Source organism: Osmia lignaria, chromosome 7 (assembly GCF_051020975.1).
Source record: "Osmia lignaria lignaria isolate PbOS001 chromosome 7, iyOsmLign1, whole genome shotgun sequence".
Classification (NCBI taxonomy): domain Eukaryota; kingdom Metazoa; phylum Arthropoda; class Insecta; order Hymenoptera; family Megachilidae; genus Osmia; species Osmia lignaria.
The window spans coordinates 28,212-55,000 of NC_135038.1; positions in this window are offsets into that span (position 1 = coordinate 28,212).

The window sequence follows — 26,789 nt, forward strand, 5'->3', positions numbered from 1 at the left end:
GTCGTTCTGCACGATATCCGACCCAGATTGCATATTTCCGTCGAAAGTGTGACGATATCTGTGACGGGTTAACAATTACAGCACGATTTCACCCATTTCTCGCTGATAACGCACTCCCTTGCACGATTTTGCTCCGGTTTGTATCGTTCTGCACTATATCGTACCCAAATAGCACATTTCCGCCGAGAAATGACGATATCAATGACGGTTTAACAATTACAGCCTGATTTGCCCCGTTTCTCGCTGAAAACGCACTCCCTTGCACGATTTTGCTCCGGTTTGTGTCATTCTGCGCTATATCGTATCCAAATAGCACATTTCCGTCGAGAGTTTGACGATATCAGTGAGGGGTTAACAATTACAGCACGATTTCACCCATTTCGCGCTGATATTGCACTCCCTTGCACGATTTTGCTTCGGTTTGTGTCGTTCTGCACTATATCGTGCCCAAATAGCACATTTCCGTCGAGAGTTTGACGATATCTGTGACGGGTTAACAATTACAGCACGATTTCACCCATTTCTCGCTGATAACGCACTCCCTTGCACGATTTTGCTTCGGTTTGTGTCGTTCTGCACTGTATCGTGCCCCAAATAGCACATTTCCGTCGAGAGTTTGACGATATCAGCGACGGTTCAACTATTACAGCCCGATTTGACCCATTGCTCGCTGAAAACTCACTCCCTTGCACGATTTTGCTCCGGTTTGTGTCGTTATGCACTATATCGTACCCAAATAGCACATTTCCGTCGAGAAATGACGATATCAGTGACGGGTTAACAATTACAGCCCGATTTGACCCATTTCTCGCTGAAACCGCACTCCCTTGCACGATTTTGCTCCGGATTGTGTCGTTCTGCACGATATCCGACCCAGATTGCATATTTCCGTCGAAAGTGTGACGATATCAGTGACGGTTTAACAATTACACCCCGATTTGACCCATTTCTCGCTGAAAACGCACTCCCTTGCACGATTTCACTCCGGTTTGTGTCGTTCTGCAGTATATCGAACCCAAATAGCACATTTCCGTTGAGACTTTGACGATATCAGTGACGGTTTAACAATTACAGCACGATTTGACCCATTTCTCGCTGAAAACGCACTCCCTTGCACGATTTTGCTCCGGTTTGTGTCGTTCTGCATTATATCGTATCCAAATAGCACATTTCCGTCGAGAGTTTGACGATATCAGTGTCGGTTTAACAATTACAGCCCGATTTGACCCATTTCTCGCTGAAAGCGCACTCCCTTGCACGATTTTGCTCCGGTTTGTGTCGTTTTGCACTATTTCGGACCCAAGTAGCAATTTCCGTCGAGAGTTTGAAGATATCAGCAGCGGTTCAACAATTACAGCCCGATTTGACCCATTTCTCGCTGAAAACGCACTCCCTTGCACGATTTTGCTCCGGTGTGTGTCGTTCTGCACTGTATCGTACCCAAATAGCACATTTCCGTCGAGAAATGACGATATCAGCGACGGTTTAACAATTACAGCCCGATTTAACCCATTTCTCACTGAAAACGCACTTCCTTGCACGATTTTGCTCCGGATTGTGTGGTTCTGCACTATATCGTACCCAAATAGCACATTTCCGTCGAGACTTTGACGCTATCAGTGACGGTTTAACAGTTACAGCCCGATTTAACCCATTTCTCGCTGAAAACGCACTCCCTTGCACGATTTTGCTCCGGTTTGTGTTGTTCTGCACTATATCGGACCCAAATAGCACATTTCCGTCGTGACTTTGACGATATCAGTGACGGCTTAACAATTACAGCCCGATTTGACCCATTTCTCGCTGAAAGCGCACTCCCTTGCACGATTTTGCTCCGGTTTGTGTCGTTTTGCACTATTTCGGACCCAAGTAGCAATTTCCGTCGAGAGTTTGACGATATCAGCGGCGGTTCAACAATTACAGCCCGATTTGACCCATTTCTCGCTGAAAACGCACTCCCTTGCACGATTTTGCTCCGGTTTGTGTCGTTCTGCACTATATCGTACCCAAATAGCACATTTCCGTCGAGAAATGCCGATATCAGTGACAGTTTAACAATTACAGCACGAATTGACCCATTTCTCGCTGAAAACGCACTCCCTTGCACGATTTTGCTCCGGTGTGTGTCGTTCTGCACTGTATCGTACCCAAATAGCACATTTCCGTCGAGAAATGACGATATCAGCGACGGTTTAACAATTACAGTCGGATTTAACCCATTTCTCACTGAAAACGCACTTCCTTGCACGATTTTGCTCCGGTTTGTGTGGTTCTGCACTATATCGTACCCAAATAGCACATTTCCGTCGAGACTTTGACGCTATCAGTGACGGTTTAACAATTACAGCCCGATTTGACCCATTGCTCGCTGAAAGCGCACTCCCTTGCACGATTTTGCTCCGGTTTGTGTCGTTTTGCACTATTTCGGACCCAAGTAGCAATTTCCGTCGAGAGTTTGACGATATCAGCGGCGGATCAACAATTACAGCCCGATTTGACCCATTTCTCGCTGAAAACGCACTCCCTTGCACGATTTTGCTCCGGTGTGTGTCGTTCTGCACTGTATCGTACCCAAATCGCACATTTCCGTCGAGAAATGACGATATCAGCGACGGTTTAACAATTACAGCCCGATTTAACCCATTTCTCACTGAAAACGCACTTCCTTGCACGATTTTGCTCCGGATTGTGTGGTTCTGCACTATATCGTACCCAAATAGCACATTTCCGTCGAGACTTTGACGCTATCAGTGACGGTTTAACAATTACAGCCAGATTTAACCCATTTCTCGCTGAAAACGCACTCCCTTGCACGATTTTGCTCCGGTTTGTGTTGTTCTGCACTATATCGGACCCAAATAGCACATTTCCGTCGTGACTTTGACGATATCAGTGACGGCTTAACAATTACAGCCCGATTTGACCCATTTCTCGCTGAAAGCGCACTCCCTTGCACGATTTTGCTCCGGTTTGTGTCGTTTTGCACTATTTCGGACCCAAGTAGCAATTTCCGTCGAGAGTTTGACGATATCAGCGGCGGTTCAACAATTACAGCCCGATTTGACCCATTTCTCGCTGAAAACGCACTCCCTTGCACGATTTTGCTCCGGTTTGTGTCGTTCTGCACTATATCGTACCCAAATAGCACATTTCCGTCGAGAAATGCCGATATCAGTGACAGTTTAACAATTACAGCACGAATTGACCCATTTCTCGCTGAAAACGCACTCCCTTGCACGATTTTGCTCCGGTGTGTGTCGTTCTGCACTGTATCGTACCCAAATAGCACATTTCCGTCGAGAAATGACGATATCAGCGACGGTTTAACAATTACAGCCGGATTTAACCCATTTCTCACTGAAAACGCACTTCCTTGCACGATTTTGCTCCGGTTTGTGTGGTTCTGCACTATATCGTACCCAAATAGCACATTTCCGTCGAGACTTTGACGCTATCAGTGACGGTTTAACAATTACAGCCCGATTTAACCCATTTCTCGCTGAAAACGCACACCCTTGCTCGATTTCGCTCCGGTTTGTGTTGTTCTGCACTAGATCGGACCGAAATAGCACATTTTCGTCGAAAGTGTGACGATATCAGTGACGGTTTAACAATTACAGCCCGGTTTGACCCATTTCTCGCTGAAAACGCACTCCCTTGCACGATTTTGCTCCGGTTTGTGTTGTTCTGCACTACATCGAACCGAAATAGCACATTTTCGTCGAAAGTGTGACGATATCAGTGACGGTTTAACAATTACAGCCCGATTTAACCCATTTCTCGCTGAAAACGCACTCCCTTGCACGATTTTGCTCCGGTTTGTGTCGTTCTGCGCTATATCGTATCCAAATAGCACATTTCCGTCGAGACTTTAACGATATCAGTGACGGTTTAACAATTACAGCCCGATTTAACCCATTTCTCGCTGAAAACGCACTCCCTTGCACGATTTTGCTCCGGTTTGAGTTGTTCTGCACTATATCGGACCCAAATAGCACATTTCCGTCGAGACTTTGACGATATCAGTGACGGTTTAACAATTATTTCCCGATTTGACCGATTTCTCGCTGAAAATGCATTCCCTTGCACGATTTCGCTCCCGTTTGTGTCGTTCTGCACTATATCGTATCCAAATAGCACATTTCCGTCGAGAGTTTGACGATATCTGAGATGGGTTAACAATTACAGCACGATTTCACCCATTTCTTGCTGATATCGCACTCCTTTGCACGATTTTGCTCCGGTTTGTGTCGCTCTGCACTATATCGTACCCAAATAGCACATTGCCGCCGAGAAATGACGATATCAGTGACGGTTTAACAATTACAGCCCGATTTAACCCATTTCTCGCTGAAAACGCACTCCCTTGCACGATTTTGCTCCGGTTTGTGATGTTCTGCACTATATCGGACCCAAATAGCACATTTCCGTCGAGACTTTGACGATATCAATGACGGTTTAACAATTACAGCCCGATTTGCCCCATTTCTCGCTGAAAACGCACTCCCTTGCACGATTTTGCTCCGGTTTGTGTCGTTCTGCGCTATATCGTATCCAAATAGCACATTTCCGTCGAGAGTTTGACGATATCAGTGACGGGTTAACAATTGCAGCACGATTTCACCCATTTCTCGCTGAAAACGCACTCCCTTGCACGATTTTGCTCCGGTTTGTGATGTTCTGCACTATATCGGACCCAAATAGCACATTTCCGTCGAGACTTTGACGATATCAATGACGGTTTAACAATTACAGCCCGATTTGAAACATTTCTCGCTGAAAACGCACTCCCTTGCACGATTTTGCTTCGATTTGTGTCGTTCTGCATTATATCGTGTCCAAATAGCACATTTCCGTCGAGAGTTTGACGATATCAGTGTCGGTTTAACAATTACAGCCCGATTTGACCCATTTCTCGCTGAAAACGCACTCCCTTGCACGATTTTGCTTCGGTTTGTGCCGTTCTGCACTATATCGTATCAAAATAGCACATTTCCGTCGAAAGTGTGACGATATCAGTGACGGTTTAAGAATTACAGCCCGATTTGACCCATTTCTCGCTGAAAACGCACTCCCTTGCCCGATTTCGCTCCGGTTTGTGTTGTTCTGCACTAGATCGTATCCAAATAGCACATTTCCGTCGAGAGTTTGACGATATCAGCGACGGTTCAACAATTACAGCCCGATTTGGCCCATTTCTCGCTGAAAACGCACTCCCTTGCACGATTTTGCTCCGGTTTGTGTCGTTTTGCACTATTTCGGACCCAAATAGCACATTTCCGTCGAGACTTTGACGATACCAGCGACGGTTCAACAATTACAGCCCGGTTTGACCCATTTCTCGCTGAAAACGCACTCCCTTGCGCGATTTTGCTCCGGATTGTGTCGTTCTGCACTATATCGGACCCAAATAGCACATTTCCGTCGAAAGTGTGACGATATCAGTGACGGCTTAACAATTACAGCCCGATTTGAACCATTTCTCGCTGAAAACGCACTCCCTTGTACGATTTTGCTCCGGTTTGTGTCGTTTTGCATTATTTCGGACCCAAGTAGCAATTTCCGTCGAGAGTTTGACGATATCTGTGACGGCTTAACAATTACAGCCCGATTTGAACCATTTCTCGCTGAAAACGCACTCCCTTGCACGATTTCGCTCCGGTTTGTGTCGTTCTGCACTATATCGTATCAAAATAGCACATTTCCGTCGAAAGTGTGACGATATCAGTGACGGTTTAAGAATTACAGCCCGATTTCACCCATTTCTCACTGAAAACGCACTCCCTTGCACGATTTCGCTCCGGTTTGTGTTGTTCTGCACTAGATCGGACCGAAATAGCACATTTTCGTCGAAAGTGTGACGATATCAGTGACGATTTCACAGTTACAGCCCGATTTGACACATTTCTCGCTGAAAACGCTCTCCCTTGCACGATTTTGCTCCGGTTTTTGTCATTCTGCACTATATCGGACCCAAATAGGAGATTTCCGTCGAGAGTTTGACGATATCAGTGATGGTTTAACAATTACGGCGCGATTTCACACATTTCTCGCTGAAAACGCACTCCCGTGCAGGATCTTGCTCCGGTTTGTGTTGTTCTGTACTATATCGTACACAAATAGCACATTTCCGTCTAGAGTTTGACGATATCAGCGACGGTTCAACAATTACAGCCCGTTTTGTCCCATCTCACGCTGAAAATGCACTCCCTTGCACGATTTTGCTCCGGTTTGTGTTGTTCTGTTCTATATCAGACCCAAATAGCACATTTCCGTCGGGAGTATGACGATATCAGTGACGGTTTAACAATTACAGCCCGACTTTACCCATTTCTCGCTGAAAACGCACTCCCTTGTATGATTTTGCTCCGGTTTGTGTCGTTTTGCAATATTTCGGACCCAAGTAGCACATTTCCGTCGAGACTTTGACGATATCAGCGACGGTTCAACAATTACAGCCCGATTTGACCCATTTCACGCTGAAAATGCACTCCCTTGCACGATTTTGCTCCGGCTTGTGTCGTTCTGCACTATATCGTACCCAAATAGCACATTTCCGTCGTGAAATGACGATATCAGTGACGGTTTGACAATTACAGCCCGATTTGACCCATTTCTCGCTGAAAACGCACTCCCTTGTACGATTTTGCTCCGGTTTGTGTCCTTTTGCACTATTTCGGACCCAAGTAGCACATTTCCTTCGAGAGTTTGACGATATCAGCGACGGTTCAACAATTACAGCCCGAATTGACCTATTTCTCGCTGAAAACGCACTCCCATGCACGATTTTGCCCCGGTTTGTGACGTTCTGCACTATATCGTACCCAAATAGCACATTTCCGTCGGGAAATGACGATATCAGTGACGGTTTAACAATTACAGCCCGATATGAACCATTTCTCGCTGAAAACGCACTCCCTTGCACGATTTCGCTCCGGTTTGTGTCGTTCTGCACTATATCGTATCCAAATAGCACATTTCCGTCGAAAGTGTGACGATATCAGTGACGGTTTAACAATTACAGCCCGATTTGACCCATTTCTCGCTGAAAACGCACTCCCTTGCACGATTTCGCTCCGGTTTGTGTAGTTCTGCATTATATCGTATCGAAATAGCACATTTCCGTCGAGAGTTTGACGATATCTGTGACGGTTTAACAATTACAGCCCGATTTAGCCCATTTGTCGCTGAAAACGCACTCCCTTGCACGATTTTGCTCCGGTTTGTGTCGTTCTGCACTATATCGGACCCAAATAGCACATTTCCGTCGGGAGTATGACGATATCGGTGACGGTTGAACAATTACAGCCCGATTTGACCCATTTCTCGCTGAAAACGCACTTGCTTGCACGATTTTGCTTCGGTCTGTCTCGTTCTGCGCTATATCGCACCCAGATAGCACATTTCCGTCGAGAGTTTGACGATATCAGTGAAGGTTTAACAATTACAGCGCGATTTGACTCATTTCTCGCTGAAAACGCACTCCCTTGCACGATTTTGCTCCGGATTGTGTCGTTCTGCAGTATATCGGACTCAAATAGCACATTTCCGTCGAGAGTTTGACGATATCAGTGACGGTTTAACAATTACAGCCCGATTTGGCCCATTTCTCGCTGAAAACGCACTCCCTTGCACGATTTTGCTCCGGTTTGTGTCGTTTTGCACTATTTCGGACCCAAATAGCACATTTCCGTCGAGACTTTGACGATATCAGCGACGGTTCAACAATTACAGCCCGATTTGATCCATTTCTCGCTGAAAACGCGCCCCTTTGCACGATTTTGCTCCGGTTTGTGTCGTTCTGCACTATATCGTACCCAAATAGCACATTTCCGTCGAGAGTTTGACGATATCAGTGATGGTTCAACAATTACAGCCCGTTTTGTCCCATTTCACGCTGAAAATGCACTCCCTTGCACGATTTTGCTCCGGTTTGTGTTGTTCTGTTCTATATCGGACCCAAATAGCACATTTCCGTCGGGAGTATGACGATATCAGTGACGGTTTAACAATTACAGCCAGATTTGACCCATTTCTCGCTGAAAACGCACTCCCTTGCACGATTTTGCTTCGGTTTGGGTCGTTCTGCACTATTTCGTACCCAAATAGCACACTTCCGTCGAGTGTTTGACGATATCAGTGATGGTTTAACAATTACAGCCCGATTTGACGCATTTCTCGCTGAAAACGCACTCCCTTGCACGATTTTGCTCCGGTTTTTGTCGTTCTGCACTATATCGTACCAAAGTAGCACATTTCCGTCGAGAGTTTGACGATATCAGTGACGGTTTAACAATTACAGCACGATTTGACCAATTTCTCGCTGAAAGCGCACTCCCTTGCACGATTTTGCTCCGGTTTGTGTCGTTCTGCACTATATCGTACCCAAATAGCACATTTCCGTCGAGAGTTTGACGATATCTGTGACGGTTTAACAATTACAGCACGATTTGGCGCATTTCTCGCTGAAAACGCACTCCCTTGCACGATTTTGCTCCCGTTTGTTTCGTTCTGCACTATATCGTACCCAAATAGCACATTTCCGTCGAAAAATGACGATGTCAGTGACGGTTTAACAATTACAGCCCGATTTGACCCATTTCTCGCTGAAAACGCACTCCCTTGCACGATTTCGCTCCGGTTTGTGTCGTTCTGCACTACATCGTATCCAAAGAGCACATTTCCGTCGAGAGTTTGACGATATCAGTGACGGTTTAACAATTACAGCCCGATTTAAACCATTTCTCGCTGAAAACGCACTCCATTGCACGATTTTGCTCCGGTTTGTGCTGTTCTGCACTATATCGTACACAAATAGCACATTTCCGTCGAAAGTGTGACGACATCAGTGACGGTGTAACAATTACAGCCCGGTTTGACCCATTTCTCGCTGAAAACGCACTCCCTTGCACGATTTCGCTCCGGTTTGTGTCGTTCAGCACTATATCGTACCCAAATAGCACATTTCCGTCGAGGAATGACGATATCAGTGACGGTTTAACAATTACAGCCCGACTTTACCCATTTCTCGCTGAAAACGCACTCCCTTGTATGATTTTGCTCCGGTTTGTGTCGTTTTGCAATATTTCGGACCCAAGTAGCACATTTCCGTCGAGACTTTGACGATATCAGCGACGGTTCAACAATTACAGCCCGATTTGACCCATTTCACGCTGAAAATGCACTCCCATACACGATTTTGCTCCGGTTTGTGTTGTTCTGTACTATATCGGACCCAAATAGCACATTTCCGTCGAGACTTTGACGATATCAGCGACGGTTTAACAATCACAGCCACATTTGATCCATTTCTCGCTGTAATCGCACTCACTTGCACGATTTCGCTCCGGTTTGTATCGTTCTGCACTACATCGTATCCAAGTAGCACACTTCCGTCGAGAGTTTGACGATATCAGCGGCGGTTCAACAATGACAGCCGGTTTTGACCCATTTCTCGCTGAACACGCACTCCCTTGCACGATTTTGCTCCGGTTTGGGTCGTTCTGCACTATATCGTACCCAAATAGCACATTTCCGCCGAGAGTTTGACGATATCAGTGATGGTTTAACAATTACGGCCCCATTTGACCCGTTTCTCGCGGAAAACGCACTCCCTTGCACGATTTTGCTCCGGTTTGTGTCGTTCTGCACTATATCGTACCCAAATAGCACATTTCCGTCGAGAGTTTGACGATATCAGCGACGGTTCAACAATTACAGCCCGATTTGACCCATTTCACGCTGAAAATGCACTCCCTTGCACGATTTTGCTCCGGTTTGTGTTGTTCTGTACTATATCGGACCCAAATAGCACATTTCCGTCGAGACTTTGACGATATCAGCGACGGTTCATCAATTACAGCCCGATTTGACCCATTTCTCGCTGAAAACGCGCTCCCTTGTACGATTTTGCTCCGGTTTGTGTCGTTTTGCTCTATTTCGGAACCAAAGAGCACATTTCCGACGAGAGTTCGACAATATCAGTGACGGTTTAACAATTACAGCCCGATTTGACCAATTTCTCGCTAAAAACGCACTCCCTTGCACGATTTTGCTCCGGTTTGTGTCGTTTTGCACTATTTCGGACCCAAATAGCACATTTCCGTCGAGAGTTTGACGATATCAGTGACGGTTTACCAATTAGAGCCCGATTTGACCCATTTCTCGCTGAAAACGCACTCCCTTGCACGATTTTGCTCCGGTTTGTGTTGTTCTGTACTATATCGGACCCAAATAGCACACTTCCGTCGAGACTTTGACGATATCAGCGACTGATTGTATCACGCGGGTCTTGCGTGGGTGGGCTGGCTGCCCTTATCAAAGGACTGAAGGTCGAGGAGAATTGATAAACTTTGCACGTAGATTATAACAAACACAAACTATATTTATTCACAATATGTATGACACAACCCACACGAACTACGAATAAAACGATGAAAAAATACAAGTTGATGAACGAACGATTGATGTGATGAGCGAACGATTGGTTTGGCGAACTTTGCTTTAAACGGTTTGGTGTGATTGAGGTGCTCGTTAACGAAGGAATGAACGTTTGATGTGCGATCGATTTTCTAGAGCACGTGACGCGAGTGCGCATGAGCGTATTATAGATGAGCGTTATCGACGGTTCGCGTAGATCCCTAGGAGGATCCCTACTTTATCCGTAACAGATAAAATAAATAAGATAGAATATAATTATAATTAAAACGCATAAAGTAGCCTGACACGATGTAAGTCAATAAGATAATTAGGAAAAAATAAAATCATAAAATCAGTCCGAATAAGTCCCGCAGATTGCGCAGATTGCAGGACGCACTGCGTTACTGCATGATCACGTCGCAAAGAAACAAATTATACAAAAGGCAATGAAGATAAAGGAAAACAACCGCCAAGGAATGAGAGGCCGAATAAATAAATAAAATAAGACCCTAAACCAAAGCAGAATCAATATGAAACGCATATAGTCAGGAAAAACCCATGGAACCATTCAAACAACACCCAGTCAAATAAGATTAGTTAACAAAATAAATAAAACCAGAATAAAATCAAGGCAACAAGGCAACAAGCAACTGGCAGAAAGGAAATTTGAATCAGAAAATAAATCAAAATAAATCAGATCTAATCAATGTATAACTATAATCAAACAACATCAAAATGAATAATGAATAATAAATGAATGAATGAATACTGAATGCGAGAAGAACAGCTGAAGATATTCACAAACTGAGGAACTACAGAAAATGAAAGTGTGTAACGCTTAACAGACATAGCCGACATAATGTAGTATAATGCAAAATAATGTAAAAGAAAATAAGATAAATACAACAAGTGAGTTATATTCTAATTAAATATGACCGTAAACATTATTGACTCCATTCCCACTACTTTATAAATTATAGATTATAAATTGTAAGTGATTATGTCCATGCAAATGCAAATAGAAGGTAAAAATTTATAACCGACTGATGTATAAAGATAGTAAATAATAAATATAATGACAAATAAAAACTAATCAAATATAAGGTGCGTGGTTCAATTAGACACCACACCATTACATAGTAAAAGAATAAAATAAGAGAATAACAGATAAATAAATAAATAAGCAAAGAAGTAGAGTATTTGAAATGAAATTCAAATGGCGTGATTATAACAGAAGCCACGCGCTGTCAAGCATTTGAATGGACAAAATCATCTATCCTCTCAAGAAAATTAACTGTACTTAAATCCGAATAAATCTAAATAAATAAACAGTGGATAATAAGCGAATAAATGAATGAGTGAATGAGCAATAGAGCTATTAAAGAAGTTAAGCAAGTTAAGGCAAATAAAGGTAGATAGAGAGAGTAAGGAAAGTAAAGAAAGTGTAAAGTATAGTATATAGACGAACGTAACTGACACAAAATAAAATAGAATAAGATACATTGAAGTGCATTCCACCAACAAGCACATCCATACACTCATTCATACATCTCACATAAACGCAGTCGTCCAATGAGGCTAAATCAAATAAATTTACAAAATCCATTACGTTGAATATGCAATGAGGCAGATTATATTATCCTAAACAGACATAATATTAAGAAGGTACGGTAAGATAAAGCGAATACACTCAGCACTCAACAAGGCAACCAAGTGTTTCAGATATAACTGTCAATTAACTTTATTCATTAATTAGCCGTAGAAAGATAATGATGCAAAATATTACACAGTACTAACTGAATTTATTGCAAATAATATGTAAATTGGGTATAAGTATAAGTATAAAAATATGTACAAGTATAATAATAATAATATGTAAATATAAATATACAAATATATAAATAAATATAAATAAATAAATATAATATATCAGAAAACGGAGCACAATAGCACATATCACCACTCATTGCAATTCAATGTTCAATATTAATGGCCTAATCAAAACACAGCAATTCAGCAATTTAACGATTCAATTAATATACGATCCTCCTCCATGTCTCAACCGAGTATATGGCACATGGAGTCTCCATGATGGAGATGGAGTAAACCAGTGCCGCCGATGATCATGTCAACCAAAGATAAGAAACCGCGTGAAGCTTAAGCCATAAACCATACGCCATATAGATGCGTAACCTCCGAGGAATTTCGTAAAATTTACAGTTCGTCCCATTATGTCTGTTGTCTATTAAATTAGTTATCAAATTAATTAATTGATTATTACACGGAACGTACAAGCGCCCGCGACCAATACATCAATAAAACACTTTCAATAAATTACAGTGAACGAAACCAAACAGGAATAGAATGAAACGGAAGGTAACGATAGCGGAAAACATTCCGGTATCTCACTAAATAAAGTACGCAACACTATCCGTTGATAATAATTACAAATTATCCCTAGTTGGTAACCATCCGCAGCACCGGCAGCCAAATATTATCGGCCACAAGCATTCTACTTATTTACCATATAATACTCGGCCGTTCATCCCGTAACGGTTATCCACCGACCAACTATCCGCCGCGCAGCAGTTACCCACCGCGCGCCAGATATCTGCTACATCACAGTTACCGACAGCTAAACTATCCGTCGCGCAACCGCGCCATCCTAGGAAGCCATACTTACCATCAGACTTACCATAAAAGATAAGTCCGATGTCCAATACTATTCACGGAAAGGTAATTATAAACGGACAAATAAGACCCCAGACGGATTAAAATCAAGAATAAATCAATTAATAAAACATTACCACGACTCACGGAAAAGGTAATTATAAAAGCAAACGGACAACAAATAAGACCCCAGACGGATTAAATCAAGTATAAATCAATTAATAAAACAATACCACGGCTAACATTTATTATTTATAAATATATAAATCATACGTTTGCAATAGTGTAGGATGAAATAAATATTAAGTATAAACAATGATGAAGATAGAATGAAGTGAATGAAATGAAATCAACCCGAATAAGATCCGCAGATTGCAGGACGCATTATGTTACTGCCTATCGCGCCGCAGAAAACAAACTACGCAGTACAACGGAACAAAGAAACCGCCACAGAACGAAAGGCCGAATAAATAAACGAATGAAACACTCAACCTAAACAGAATCGAAATCAAATATAACCCTCTGACAACGTCAAATAACGCTTATAGTCAGGAAAATCCCGTAGGACCAATCAAGCAACACCCAGTCAGTTAATAAAATAAATGAAACCAAAATAGAATCAAAGCAACCAAGGCAGCAGGCAACTAGCAGAAAGGAAATATAAAAGAAACGAAAAGAAAAGAAACAGACAAGGTAATGATTATAATAACGCATAATAAATTTAAACAAGAGTAGCACAAGTTAATGACATGAATATTAATTCCTACAGGAACAGCACACCGTCATCAAAGAGCTATACTATTATCGAAGAGAAACGGCTTGAATAAATTGAATTAAAGAATACCAGAGAAGAATATCAAAATGTCAAAATGTCCAGGGAATGTCCAAGGATAGAGGTGACAAGAAATAAAATGAAATAAATGATGGTAAACAGCGATACGTGGCACAAATAAATTAAATATAGAAAAATATATATAGGATAATCGTATGCAAACAAACCATAATTATATTAATATTAATACCATTTACAGAACTTTGTACCATCATGAGTCAAAATAAACTAAATCTTAACAGTTACCTTTATTCAATTTAATTCAGAATGAATGAACAATGACAGCATGAAATGAACGACTGAACAATGAAATCAATTAAAGATGTTAAAGAAGAATGAAGTAAATAATGAGGTAAATAATAATAATAAGCATAAAGTAAAAGTGAAGGCCGTAACCAACCTAATGTAAATAATGTAATGTAATGCACTGTAATATAAGTAATGCAATATAATGTAAAACAGAATGCAATAATAAACTGAATACAAAATACAAAATACAAGAAGTGAATTCAATGAAATATAACCGTAAAGATTATTAGCTACAACGCTCTATTTCCTCGCAAAAGTTGATTACAAACTAAATTATAAATGGTAAATGATTATGTTGTTACGTTGCGCGCGAGTGCGACGGCGCAACGTAAAAAGGAAAGATAATTAGTGGATTTATAGGTAGTTAAATTTCAATTAGTTGGTTGGAATTCAACCCCAAATTCCTGCTTCCCTATTTTAGCGCGATGGTTGGTATCGCTGCCACCAGTCTCGAGCGTGTTAACGCTCTCGACAAATTAAAAGACGAAAGACAAAATTGATAAGATGTTAAAAGATTATAATTATTAGTCTTTCGTTGGGTTCGTTCAACGCTTGGTCCCGTACGGGACCCTCCTTGAATCTGGGTATGTTGGTAGGCGTGTTTTAACTGAAACTTGTGAGGTGTGTTCGAAATAAATGGAAACTGTTTAACTAAATGAAACTGGTTTAATCGTGAATGAAAATCAGATAATTGCCAAAATTATGAGTTCAATAATTTAAAAATTTGGTTAAATTGAAAATTACCAGTTCTGCAAAAATGTGAACAAATGTAAAGATGCTTAAGATTAGTTAACAAGGTATATATATATATGAATATAAAACACTCTGATATCACATTTGAAACCGACGAGTATATTACCGGGCGCGTAAAAATGATTATAACAATTTCGCTTTCCAAACTTAACTATACGATTGGCGGTTTCCGCCTGAGGTACACCCCAGCCTGAGAAATTCTCGTAACTCTCGAAAGAGCTGGACTAAGGTGTCCTTCGGATGATGGAAAGAAACTGGAATTGCGAAATTGTAATAACCGAAAATAATATTTAATATTGGATGATATCAATACCTCGTACGGTGGAACGATCTGACCTGAGGAATTCTCGTAACCCTGAAGGGCTGGACCAGATCGCCCGTTTTGCCAATTGAATAAACGTCGTGATCAAAAAATGTAACTGAAACGACTTACCGTTACGGTGTACAACAAAATACAAGATAATTCGCTTGCTAGGTTTCGGTGTATTCGCTCGATGATCTGGAACACCAAAGAAACGGTAAGATCGTCGATCACTGCACTTGTCGCGGCGAGAAACGGATTATTACGGACGAGTACGTCGACGAGAGACAAACGAATAACGATTTACGATTGATTACGATTACGACGAATATAATTACGCGGTGTGAAGTTAGTACGAGAAACTACGCGAGCAAACGATTTAAAATCGGAAAGAAAAAGATAGAAATTTAGGTAGAAGGAAGATTTTACGAGTGCGTCTGTGAGTCCTTATTCAGAATACCGATTATTTTAACTCGCACGGCACTCTGCCTCGCTACGCGGAGGACTTTACCGCAGAGAAAATATCGCGAATTTCCGAATAACTCTGTCTCTCGGACACACGGGCTCCCGATCACGTACTTACGATTGATCGATCAAGAGTGACAAATTTCGTGCGCGATCGACGGCCGAAGGGCCCGTCGCGCGAACATCGTCCTTGGAGGGGACGGTTTGGCGAATCGTAGCCCGTTTTCGGAGGTGTCGCGTGCCCGGTGATTGGCTAAGACGCGCGAGCTAGACGAAGATCTTTCATCCCCTTTCTTTGGTGTTCCTTCCTTTTCTCACTCGTTGCCATGATAGTTTCAACGGTTTCCAGAAACTACGCAGTATTTCTCTTTATACATATAATTAATTAACGGCATTTATTCGAGATGTAACTATTAGTTTAATTGAAATGCAATTTGAGATTTGATATTGAAATATAGATTAAAAGTGAAATATCGGGTTTGATAGGAAACCGTCATTCGTATATCGTGATCGAAATTATTCATCCCCGATTTGCAATAAAACAGTATGCTTTTATATGTTTAACAGCGGATGATGCGCTTACGGTGGTTGTAACGCCGTGGCGAATTATGCAATCTATCGCGCATTAAAACTATCGCCTCGATATATTCGGCATTTCGCATTTTATAAATTTTAAACAATTCTAGATCTGGCGAACGTTCCTTCGAGAACGTTCCTTTGTTCAAAATTTGCCGTTATCGCTAGGCAGTTCTTAGAATTCCGATACAATAGTGTTTATTGCTTCGAACGACCCTTGATTTTCGAACGGCGGTCGAGCGTTCGCGACGTTCGCTTTCGTAAGGGTTCTCAATTCTTACTTTCATTGTTTAAATTTGTTTCATCCATCCACTCTCTCATACTATTATTACAATCAGGTAGCGATGATCCTTGTTGGACCGGCTGACGCTTTGTGCAACAGAGTGAGCAAGAGGTTTCTAACAAAAGAGTTATTACGATTTTCCCGTTTCTACGCAGTTACCAAGGGAAATTCCCGAAATGCGAAGCACTGGCTAACTGCGTAGCGCTGGTGTTATTGCTACGGCTCTCTCTCCCTCTCACTCGAGCTAACCCGAGTTTTTGTGCGTATTAGCTTCTTATTACAATGGCTGGCGACGATAGTTTCAAGGAAGGTCACGTAAACTATTGAAAAGTAGAAAATAGAAACGACCTTTCCGCGTGTACCTCGCATGAGGAATTCTCGTAACCCTCGAAAGAGCTTGACGAGATACACGATTCCAGGGTAGAGCAGGTAAAGAAGAGAAAGCGATAGAGGAAGTCAAAAATAGAAAAGAATTAAACTCAAACTCTTCCCTGTACATCCCTGCATGAGAAATTCTCGTAACCTCGAAAGGCTTGACAAGAATGTACAAGGTCGAGGAGGAATGAAAAGGTTGGCGGAAAACCGAAACACCCGCCTATACGCCCCTTACATGAGAATTTCTCGTAACCCAAAAGGGCTTGATAAGGGACGCAAGGCGGATAAATTTCAAATTCTCCGCCGGGGCATAACAATGTCAATGCAAATGCAAATAGAACTGATTATTGGATGACGTATCAAAATAAAATAGCTAAAGCAACAATGAAATCAAATGTAAAGTACGTAGTTCAATAAACACTATACCAGTGTATAAACTAAAACAAGAATAAAATGAAATAAAATAAAATAGATAAATAAGTATATAATAAATAAGAGTACTTGAATGAAAAGATTATAATAAAGTTCACGCACAATCAAAGCATTTGGATGGACAAAACCACCTATCATTGTAGAGAGAGCAAAACTTAATTAAAATAAAGTAAAATAAGGTAAAATAAATCATATCCATTAACTTTAATTGATCAGAATGAGTGAGTGAATGAATAATGAATGAGTGAATGGAACGATTAAGGAAATTAAAGATTAAGGAAAATAAAGAAGGTAAGAAGGCGTGAGTGAGAGCAAAAGGCAGGGATGGGTCAGAACGAATAAACAACGAGAGAATGAAAGAATGAATGACTGAACAGTGAAATAATCAATTAAAGATAATAAAGAAGAATGAGGTAAATAACAAGATAAATAATAAGGCATAAAATATAAAGTGAAGGCTGTGACCAACATAATGTAAATAATGTCATGTAATGTAATGTAATATAATGTAAAACAAAATGAAATATACTAAAATAGAATACAAAATACAAGAAGTGAACTCAATGAAATATAACCGTAAAGATTATTAGCTACAACACTCTATTTCCTCACCAAGGTAGGTTATAAGCTAAATTATAAACGGTAAATGATTATGTCAATGAAAATGCAAATAGAACCAATTATTGGATGACGTATCAAAATAAAGTAGCTAAGGTAACAATGAAATCAAATGTAAAGTACGTAGTTCAATAACACTATACCAGTGTATAAACTGAAATAAGAATAAAATGAAATAAAATAAACTAGAATAAATAAATAAGTAAATAATAAATAAGAGTACTTGAATGATAAGATTATAGTAAAATTCGCGCACAATCAATCAAAGCATTTGAGTGGACAAAACCACTCATCATCGTAGAGATAGCAAAACTTAATTAAAATAAACTAAATAAGGTAAAATAAATCATAACCATTAACTTTAATTGATCAGAATGAATGAGTAAATGAATAATGAATAATGAATAATGAATAATGAATGAATGAATGGAACGATTAAGGAAATTAAAGATTAAGGAAAATAAAGAAGGTAAGAAGGCATGAGTGAAAGCAAGAAAGCAGGAATGTGTCAGAACAAATAAACAGTGAGAGAATGAAAGAATGAACGACTGGACAGTGAAGTAATCAATTAAAGATAATAAAGAAGAATGAGGTAAATAACAAGATAAATAATAAGGCGTAAAATATAAGGTGAAGGCCGTAACCAACATAATGTAAATAATGTAATGTAATGTGATGTAATGTAATGTAATGTAATATAATGTAAAACAAAATAAAATATACTAAATAGATACAAAATACAAGAAGTGAACTCAATGAAATATAACCGTAAAGATTATTAGCTACAACACTCTATTTCCTCACCAAAGTAGGTTACAAACTAAATCATAAATGGTAAATGGTAAATGATAAATGATTATGTCAATGCAAATGCAAATAGAACTGGTTATTGAATGACGTATCAAAATAAAGTAACTAAAGCGACCAATAAATCAAATCAAATCAAATGTAAACTGCGTAGTTCGATAAACACTATACCAGTGTATAGACTAACAATAAATAAATAAATAAGTAAATAAGTAAATAAGGATACTTAAATGATAAGATTATAACAAACCATGCACGATCAAAGCATTTGAATGGACAAAACCACTCATCATCATAGAAATAAAACTAAAGTAAAATAAATCATATCATATCCATTAATTTAACTTTAATTGATCAGAATGAATGAATGAGTTAATGAATTAATGAGTAATGACTGAATGAATGGGAAGATTAAGGAAATGCAAGATTTAGAAAAATAAAGAAGGTAAGGAAGGTAACGTGAGTGAAAGAAGGCGTGAATGAAAGCAAGAAAGCGTGAATGTAATACAATATTATAAGTAAGTAAGTAAGTAAAGGAAAGTAAATGAGCACCCACCACCCAACAAATAAACTACACAAAACAATTTACACCAAAAGCACAAAAGCAATCACTCATCGCACCACACCATTAAGCAAACACGGTAAATCTGAAATAAACTGAAAACAAAACTGGAACTGGAACAAGAGGAACAATTAAAACACAACCCGGATTGTCCAATTTATTTATTTATTAATCAATTCGATTTATTTAAGCACATGTCACTGCTGCATCGTTGTGAAAAGACCAAAATGAAATGAAATGAAATGAAATATGTAAGCCACAATATGAAAAGAAGTAAAGCAATAAGGAATAAATACGATGAATGATATAATCGAAAATCAAGAATGGAGAGAACAAGAAAAGTAAACCGCGTAACCGCATAAACCACGTAACCACGTAACCATTAAACACGTTAAATACGTTGCACCACGGATATGAATCGATGAAAATGACAAATAGAATAAAATAAAATAAAATAAATAAACCAAACAACCAAACAATAAGCCGAACAACCGGATGACAAGCGGACTACGTATTGAATCACAAAATAAAAGGAAATAAATGCAATACTCGTAATGACGCGAAAGACATGAAATAATATCACCTAACCCTAACCCCTACCCTAACCCTAACCTAACCCTAACACTAACCCTAACCTTTTTTTTTTTTTTTTTTTGATTTATAGAAGAGGAAAATGCATTTACGCATGCGCAGGTTATCCCCTGTTCGTCTATTCGGCTAGAGGGGGCCCGGGCAGTGTGGGACTCATATCCCCTGAAGGGGGGCCTGGCGCCCATTTGGTGGGGGCAAACTCAAAGAGGCAACCCAGAAGGGGCAACCTGACAGCCCAACCCTAAAGGGTGGGCTCAAATCATAGCGGTCACAGCCCAGAAGGGGCGACCCTGCGGCGCCCAGAAGGGGCATCCGCGGCCTGATATACTACCCACTAAAAACCTCTCCCCTGACGTAGGCCGCCGGTACCCTTTCATCCGTTGAGGATATCCCAGTTGTACCGCGATAGCCGCGACGGCGCTTTAGCTCCCAAGCTTTCATGTTCGCTTTCGTCTACCCTCAATCCGCTATGCGCTAGGCAACCAAAGGGGATTGAGGAGCCACGCCGTAACACCTCCGATCAAGCGGTAGGATATTTTAACCTGCACAATTTATGCGCAGGATTTTTCTTCGGCCACGACCAGGAACCGGAGGACTTTCCCACTCATCGGCTGATCGCGCCCCTACTTCACCTGCCTGCCATTAGCGAGGTCAGGAGCTTCCTCTTCGGCCACGACCAGGAACCGGAGGACTTTCCCACTCATCGGGTGATCGCGCCCCTACTTCACCTGCCTGCCATTAGCGAGGTCAGGAGCTTCCTCTTCGGCCACGACCAGGAACCGGAGGACTTTCCCACTCAACGGGTGGTCGCGCCAAATTTCACCTGCCTGGCACTACCCAGGACAGGGCTTCTTCTTCAGTCGCAATCAGGACCGGGATATCATATCACGCGGGTGACCGACCAATCTTCGTCCACCATGGTAGGTTGATAATGATGATGTGGCTTATCCTTGAAGTCATCACGCCCACCTGACCTTCCACGAGGACAGGCCATTTTTCTTCAACCACGATCGGCACCGGAGGACTTTCCCACTCATCGGGTGATCGGGCCGTGTCTTCACCAGCCTGCCATAAGCGAGGTCAGGAAGCTTTCTCTTCGGCCACGACCAGGAACTGGAGCTCCTGCTCAACGGGTGATCGCGCCCCTACTTCACCTGCCTGCCATTAGCGAAGCCAGGAAACTTTTTCTTCGGCCACGATCAGGAACCGGAGGACTTTCCCACTCATCGGGTGATCGCGCCGTGACTTCCGCCTGCTTGCAATGCGAAGACAGGGCTTCTTCTTCGGCCACGACCAGGAACCGGAGCTCCTGCTCAACGGGTGATCGCGCCATGTGTTCCGCCTGGCATATATGAGCACAGGGCTTCGTCTTCGACCACGGTCAGGAACCGGGAAATCCTTTCCCCGGTTGACCGCGCCATGTCTTGGTACGCTGCAACCCTCGATGACTTGTCCCATACATACTCCAGACACACACACACCGCTCCCAAACATCATAGCATCGAATGTCCGAGCAACCCAAGCAAGTAAAAGGAGGCATGCAGAATACCCATAAAGCAAGTAGGTACATGTGAACCCGGCATAATACGACATAATACAACGTATAATACGGCAGAATATGAGTAACTTATTCACTAAAAGCGTCCGCCGTAATACCAACACCAACTAGGCACGCAGCGCCATCACACCGTCATGTCGACCAGAGAAAAGAAATGGATCACCAACCCGTAGAAACAGTCCACAACTGACACGAGATATATGTGCCCTCCAAATACTAGGTATACTTAATGAAAGAGCAGGCAGGAATAACAATCCTGAACAATTCTAAACATTTCTAAACATGATTGCAGGAAATGTAAGTAAAGAAAGGAAGGAAAAGATAAAGAAAAGGAGTGGTCTACTGACAGTTGACAGGAAGCAGCCAAAATCAGGCTAAAAACAGACGTTATCACATGAAAATACAGACGACCACGCATCATCGCAAGACATTATCCTTGTGAGCATTTGTGATGGAGCGACAGCTGTGTATCCACATTAGAGCGATAACACAGTATGATCTACAATAAGAGAAAGAAAAGCAAATTATGTAAATTTAACAGAGTACAAGAGTACCATGTACAACGAAAAACGAAGCAGGATAGCTAACTATCATAAACTATCCACTAACAACTATCAACTATCATAACGCCCAAGATTATTATGCCGCCAACCCATTAATTTTAAACACTAGAATAGCAATTCAATATCAATATCAATTTACAAACAAGCGACACCGCAGCATCATGTGAATGTTGCCAAATCATACAGACTACATCCCCATTGTGACCCCATTTGTATATCCATGAAGAACTCAGTACAGAAGTAATAATGAAACAATATCACGATAAAGAAGTCAAGACAACACTGTATCAATGCGACAGCAAGGAATGATTACATCAAACAATCAACTGGAACTTGCATTCCAGTCAAAGTAAACCGCACCCAGATTCCGTCAAGACTTAATTGAGATCCAGCACGCCCTGTAGTTAATAAAATAAAATTAAAATAATCACAGTTAAAGTTAAAGACAGCTGGCAAAAGCGGCAACGAGCAACCGCAGCAGCGAGAGATGAAATTAGTTGGAGGAGTATAATAGTGACTGCTAAAATGCACATGACAAACATCCGAATCAACTCAGCCACACAAACTGCGTTCAGCTCCGCTGTATTGAGTAATAACTAGTATAAGCGATAAGTAACCGATAATCGAGCAAGAGTGTGAAAGGAAGTATATAATCCTTTAGAGCGTAGACATCAAGTTCTATCAAAATATAATCATAAGCGTAATATAATCATAGGCGTGACTGTGCCTGCTTACTTAAACCAACTAAACTATGCCCGCAACACTGTACAAAATGAATAAATAAAGCAGATGTAAATTCATACATGTAGTATGTATGAGATTGAACACAACATAGTAATGACACATAAGTCATCTTGTAACACAATACAGCTGAAAGCGCCGCAGCTCACAAATACCAGGGATTAATAAATAAATAAATAAATAATAATTAATAATTTGATTATTTATAATCTGACAGTACAGCAGCCAATTTAATTGAAAGTAATTATATTTCATGTACGATTATGCACTGACAGATGCCAGAGCAGAAGTAACAATCATACATAACCGATGAGCATGGCAATGAAGGCAGGAAACCACGTGTAGCGAATAATACCCATAGACTATATAATTCGCCGTTCAAAATTAGCTCCCAAATTATTTCGTAGCGAACTAGCAAATCAGCAACGAGTGTCGGGGACATCCAGCAGCTCAGAAAGAATAGTTATCTAAAAATGTGTATATGTTCGATAATAAGGTTACGAAGAAGAAAGAACTTATACCGGCGCGACACCTATCAGCTAATCACCCAGGCGTTCATCGAGCCGTTAATAATAACCGGGAAAAATTCAAAATTCAAAGTACAAAATAAAGTTTCGGATTCAAAATTAAGGCGTTAATTAATGTAAATGTAGGAGGGCCCGCATCAGCCGCAGATATCATTAATGTACTCATTTACCATGGGACGATCATTCCTACCCTTAAAGATTAAGATCCAAGCAACAAAATATGCTCTATAGTAAAGAGAGAGAGTACATCCGACAGAACATAAGGAGTAACGCGTACAACCGACATTAAGCAGATATAGCTTGCATAAACCATCGTAATCCCCTAAATTATTGTGCCGCCACCACAGTACTAATATATCTGGATATTAAGATGATAATTAAATCTGTAATTACTAAACAATGAACACACCACAACGCATCATGTGAGTGCTACTGAATGATACAAAACACAACATTATCACGACCCCATTTACATGTCCCTGAAGGAACTTAATATTAAAGTATATGATAAAATGAAAATAAAAGATTATAAAAGATTACAGTGACAATGATATGCAGAACAGAAAACTGAAAGGCCGAACCGAACTAGTGTGCCAATAAGAAATGAATATATTCAACAATCAATAATTGAAGTCGTGGAACTAAAATTAGAACCACCAAAAGGTTGAATTAACCCCCTGCATTCCTGTCAAAGCAAGCCACTCCCCGGTCTCGTCCAGGCTGATTCAAATCCAAACACCCCATGCAAATAGTAAGTAATACTTGGTTATAGTTGAGGTTAAGAGTAATAAACAAGCAACTGTAGCAGAGAGAGTAGAAGAGAGAGTAGAAGAAGAAGAGTTAGTTAGGGTAATATAATAGCAAACTAGAACATATAATCAAGCATCCAAATCAGCTCAGCCATACAAACTGCGTTGAGCTCTGCCGTATTGAGTAATGACTAATAATTAATATTAGCGATAAGTAACTGATAATTCAGCAAGAGTGTGAAAGGTAAAGTAAATGATCCTTTAGAGCGTAAACATAATTTCAATCAGAATATAATCACAGGCGTTACTGTGCTTGCTTACTCAATCTCCTAAACTATGCCCGATTTAAAGTGTACTCATTCCGATTACGGGGCCTCGGATGGGTCCCGTATCGTTATTTTTCGTCACTACCTCCCCGTGCCGGGAGTGGGTAATTTGCGCGCCTGCTGCCTTCCTTGGATGTGGTAGCCGTTTCTCAGGCTCCCTCTCCGGAATCGAACCCTGATTCCCCGTTACCCGTTACAACCATGGTAGGCGTAGAACCTACCATCGACAGTTGATAAGGCAGACATTTGAAAGATCCGTCGTCGGTGCTAGATGACCATACGATCAGCACAAAGTTATTCAGAGTCACCAAAGCCGACGATGGACGAACGGACAAGCCGTCCGCCACCGATTGGTTTTGATCTAATAAAAGCATTCCTCCCATCTCTGGGTGGAATTCTGGTTTGCATGTATTAGCTCTAGAATTCCCACAGTTATCCAAGTAATGTTTTGTACGATCTAAGAAACCAAAACTGATTTAATGAGCCATTCGCGGTTTCACCTTAATTCGGTATGTATCTTTGAGACAAGCATATGACTACTGGCAGGATCAACCAGGGAGCTTAGTTATTATTGTAAATTTAAATTTTCGTCGTCGGCTCCTCCCCGTAAGACCGATCGACGTTAAGCCATTTCTCTTTTGTATGTAACACACATTTCATAAATTTTGTACCTCTTATAGAGGCCAAATATTCTCCTCCTCCTCTCATAAAGCACGAAAATCACTTTCACGCCGTGCATCCATCGTACAAGCACGTAGACCACACACGCTGGACAATATAATAAAAGATAGCGCGGACAGTGGCATGCTATACAAATCGAGAAAGCGCGTACAGTGATCATGCTGGTCATTTTGCCACCAAATTTTATAATCTTTATCATCAGAGCGGGCCCACCAACCTCGTCTCTGTACTTTATACATTTCTCCTCCATCTCCACACACCTTTTCAAACATTAACGGAGAGAGTTCCTTGGACTTGCTTTAAATGTACATATTAGATATGTTGGAATCTCTCTCCTTTAGAAGTTTCCCCAGCCTTAAAACTTCTTTCATTTTTACTCTCTCTCCATACTTATTTTCCTCTCTGAACGTATCAGAGAGGATTTTATTTCTGACACCTCTTGACTTTTCTTAAACTCAGGGACGTAATTTTGTTCATAATTCAGTGGACTTTTGTGTATTTTATACTTTAAATATTTCCAAACAGTCTCCCTTCTAAAAGTGATAGAACGAATTTTCGTCTAACACTACTTTCTTGGTTCAAAAATTTTATACAATCTTATAACTTTTTCAGTTTTAACCAATTTTGGTTTCAGACAGTTGATGCTCAGTTGGTACAAGTATACAACATTTATAAGTGCATACAGGTCACCAGCCTTATATTAAAAGGCTCACCACATATGGGCCATTCGGTCTTAGACACCGACCCGTGGTAATGCTGTGTGGAGATTAATAACAATCCGCAACGGAAAACCGGAACGAGAATAGTCGAGAAAGTATACTCTCGAGGAGCGGTAGACTGCTTTTCAACCGAAGTCATAAAAGAGCCACACGCTCGACGCTACTCCCGACCGGTCCGAGCGAACCGAAAGTGCCTTCCTATAAATACCGAACGGCCGGCCGCTAGGTCGGCGACGCATGGGCTTACGCCCAGGCGTATACGGGGGCAAATCGCCGTGAGAGCGTACCATCCCGCCGGCACGGTAAAACTTAGACTGAAAATATTGTCGAACATATCCTTTCATTTTATAACGTTCTATACATGAAAATTAATAAATTGACATGCAGGACATAATAAATTCACATTCTCATGTAAATCATGGGTTTAATTAATATTTTAAAAAATTTTAAAACCGCCCAGAACCGATGAGATGAAAATATTAAAACGATATTTTTGCATTTTCTTACGGTAAAACATTAACAAATAAGCGACTATAGCAATATAAAACTCCATTTGTAATTTAATTAATCAAAATTAATATTTTTTTTTGATTTTTCAGCGATCCAGAACCGATAAGTCGAAAATTTTAACAATCATATTTTTGCATTCTGTACCGTGCATCCATCGTTAAACACTATTAAACTAACGTCCGTGATGGTATAAATGAAGATTTTCGCTCCGTTTAGCCAAAATAACGAACTTTAGGTGCGCTCCGAAATATTTCAAAGTCCCAGCGGCGTATTGCTTCGCCTCTTAGAACCGATTAGTCGAAAATTTTAACAATCATATTTTTGCATTCTGTACCGTGGATCCATCGTTAAACGCTATTAAACTAACGTCCGTGATGATATAAATGAAGATTTTCGCTCCGTTTAGCCAAAATAACGAACTT